Source organism: Physeter macrocephalus, chromosome 8, assembly GCF_002837175.3.
Source record: "Physeter macrocephalus isolate SW-GA chromosome 8, ASM283717v5, whole genome shotgun sequence".
NCBI lineage: Eukaryota > Metazoa > Chordata > Mammalia > Artiodactyla > Physeteridae > Physeter > Physeter macrocephalus.
In genome coordinates this window covers 35,566,915-35,570,804 of record NC_041221.1, presented here as the reverse complement: position 1 = coordinate 35,570,804, position 3,890 = coordinate 35,566,915, and positions in this window count along the sequence as shown.

Below are 3,890 nucleotides of genomic sequence, written 5' to 3'. Positions count from 1 at the left end.
TTTTGATTTGCATTTCTCTAATGATTAGTGATGTTGACCATCCTTTCATGTGTTTGTTGGCAATCTGTATATCTTCTTTGGAGAAATGTCTACTTAGGTCTTCTGCCCATTTTTAGATTAGGTTGTTTGTTTTTTTAATATTGACCTGCATAGCCTGCTTGTGAATTTTGAAGATTAATCGTTTGTCAGTTGCTTCATTTGCAAATATTTTCTCCCATTTTGAGGGTTGTCTTTTCATCTCGTTTATGGGTTCCTTTGCTGTGCAAAAGCTTTTAAGGTTCATTAGGTCCATTTTTTTATTTTTGGTTTTCTTTCCATTTCTCTAGGAGGTGGGTCAGAAAGGATCTTGCTGTGATTTATGTCCTGGTGTGTTCTGCCTATGTTTTCCTCTAGGAGTTGGATAGTGTCTGGCCTTACATTTAGGTCTTTAATCCGTTTTGAGTTTATTTTTGTGTATGGTGTTAGGGAGTGTTCTAATTTCATCCATGTAGCTGTCCAGTTTTCCCAGCAGGACCTATTGAAGAGGCTGTCTTTTCTCCACTGTATATTCTTGCCTCCTTTATCAAAAATATGGTGACCATATGAGCGTGGGTTTATCTCTGGGTTTTCTATCCTGTTCCATTGATCTCTATTTCTGTTTTTTTGCCAGTACCATACTGTCTTGATTACTGTAGCTTTGTAGTATAGTCTGAAGTCAAGCAGACTAATTCTTCCAGCTCCGTTTTTCTTTCTCAAGATTGCTTTGGCTATTTGGGGTCTTTTGTGTCTCCATACAAATTGTGCAATTTTTTGTTCTAGTTCTGTGAAAAATGCCATTGGTAGTTTGATAGCGATTGCATTGAATCTGTAGATTCCTTTGGGTAGTATAGTCATTTTCACTATGTTGATTCTTCTTTTCCAGGAACATGGTATATCTCTCCATGTGTTTGTATCATCTTCAATTTCTTTCATCCAAATTCATTGATTAACTCTAGTAGTTTCTGGTAGTATCATTAGGATTCTCTGTGTATAGTATCATGTCATCTGCAAACAGTGACAGCTTTACTTCTTCTTTTCTGATTTGGATTCCTTTTATTTCTTTTTCTTCTCTGATTGCTGTGGCTAAAACTTCCAAAACTATGGTGAGTAGTAGTGGTGAGAGTGGACAACCTTGTCTTGTTCCTGATCTTAGAGGAAATTGTTTCAGTTTTTCACCATTGAGAACGATGTTGGCTGTGGGTTTGTCATATATGGCCTTTATTTTGTTGAGATTAGTTCCCTCTGTGCCTACTTTCTCGAGGGTTTTTATCATAAATATGTGTTGAATTTTGTCACAAGCTTTTCTGCATCTATTGAGGTTATTATATGATTTTTCTCCTTCAATATGTTAATATGGTTTATCACATTGTTTGATTTGTTTATATTGAAGAATCCTTGCATTCCTGGGATAAACCACACTTGATCATGGTGTATGATCCTTTTAATGTGCTGTTGGATTCTGTTTGATAGTATTTTGTTGAGGATTTTTGCATCTATGTTCAACAATGATATTGGCTTGTAGTTTTCTATCTTTGTGACATCCTCGTCTGGTTTTGGTATCAGGGTGATGGTGGCCTTGTGGAATGACTTTGGGAGTATTCCTCCCTCTGCTATATTTTGGAAGACTTTGAGAAGGATAGGTGTTAGCTCTTCTCTAAATGTTTGATAGAATTCGCCTGTGAAGCCATCTGGTCCTGGGCTTTTGTTTGTTGGAAGATTTTTAATTACAGTCTCAATTTCAGTGCTTGTGATTGGTCTGTTTATATTTTTTAATGCTTCCTGTTTCAGTCTTGGAAGGTTGTGCTTTTCTAAGAATTTGTCTCTTTCTTCCAGGTTGTCCATTTTATTGACATATAGTTGCTTGTAATAATCTCTCAAGATCCTTTGTATTTCTGCAGTGTCGGTTGTTACTTCTCCTTTTTCATTTCTAATTCTACTGATTTGAGTCTTCTCCCCCTTTTTCTTGATGAGTCTGACTAATGGTTTATCAATTTTGTTTACATTCTCAAAGAACCAACTTTTAGTTTTATTGATCTTTGCTATTGTTTTCTTCTTTTTCATTTATTTCTGATCTGATCTATATGATTTCTTTCCTTCTGCTAACTTAGGGTTTTGTTTTTTTTTGTTCTCCATTCTCTAATTGCTCTAGATGTAAAGTTAGGTTGTTTATTTGAGATGTTTCTTGTTTCTTGAGGTAGGATTGTATTGCTATAAACTTCCCTCTTAGGACTGCTTTTGCTGCATCCCATAGGTTTTGAGTCATCGTGTTTTCATTGTCATTTGTTTCTAGGTATTTTTTTATTTCCTCCCGGATTTCTTCAGTGACCTCTTCTTTATTTAGTAGCATATTATTTTGCCTCCATGTGTTTGTTTTTTTTATGGATATTTTCTTGTAATTGATATGTAATCTCATAGCATTGTGGTCAAAAAGATACTTGATACAATTTCAATTTTCTTAAATTAACCAAGGCTTGATTTGTGACCCAAGATATGATCTATCCTGGAGAATGTTCCATGAGCACTTGAGAAGAAAGTGTATTCTGTTGTTTTTGGATGGAATTTACTATAAATATCAATTAAGTCCATCTTGTTTAATGTATTATTTAAAGCTGGTGTTTCCTTATTTATTTTTAATTTGGATGATCTGTGCATTGGTGAAAGTGGGGTGTTAAAGTCCTCTACTATGATTGTGTTGCTGTTGATTTCCCCTTTTATGTCTGTTTGCATTTGCCTTATGTATTGACGTGCTCCTATGTTGGGTGCATAAATATTTACAATTATTATATCTTCTTGGACAAATCACTTGATCATTATGTAGTGTCCTTCTTTGTCTCTTATAATAGTCTTTATTTTAAAGTCTCTTTTGTCTGATATGAGAATTGCTACTCCAGCTTTCTTTTGATTTCCATTTGCATGGAATATCTTTTTCCATCCCCTTTCTTTCATTCTGTATGTGTCCCTAGACCTGAACTGGGTCTCTTGCAGGCAGCATATATACGGGTCTTGTTTTTGTATCCATTCAGCCAGTCTGTTTCTTTTGGTTGGAGCATTTAATCCATTTACATTTAAGGTAGTTATCGATATGTATGTTCCTATTTCCATTTTCTTAATTGTTTTGGGTTTGTTTTTGTAGGTCTTTTGCTTGTCTGTAAAGGTTTTAATTTCTCCATCAAATCTGAATGAGATCCTTGCTGGGTAGAGTAATCTTGATGTAGGTTTTTCTCCTTCATCACTTTAAATATGTCCTGCCACTCCCCTCTGGCTTGCAGAGTTTCTGCTGAAAGATCAGCTGTTAACCTTATGGGGATTCCCTTGTGTGTTATTTGTTTTTTTCCCTTGATGCTTTTAATATTTTTTTCTTTGGATTTAATTTTTGATAGTTTGATTAATATGTGTTTTGGCATGTTTTTCCTTGGATTCATCCTGTATGGGACTCTCTGCACTTCCTGTACTTGATTGACTATTTCCTTTCCCATATTAGGGAAGTTTTCAGCTATGATCTCGTCAAATATTTTCTCAGTCCCTTTCCTTTTCTCTTCTTCTTCTGGGGCCCCTATAATTCGAATGTTGGTGAATTTAATGTTGTCCCAGAGGTCTCTGATACTGTCCTCAATTCTTTTCATTGTTCTTTATTTTGCTCTGTGGTAGTTATTTCCACTATTTTATATTCCAGGTCTCTTATCTGTTATTCTGCCTCAGTTATTCTGCTATTGATTCCTTCTAGAGATTTCTAATTTCATTTATTGCGTTGTTCATCATTGTTTGTTTGCTCTTTAGTTCTTCTAGGTCCTTGTTAAACATTTCTTGTATTTTCTCTATTCTATTTCCAAGATTTTATATCATCTTTACTATCATTATTCTGAATTCTTTTT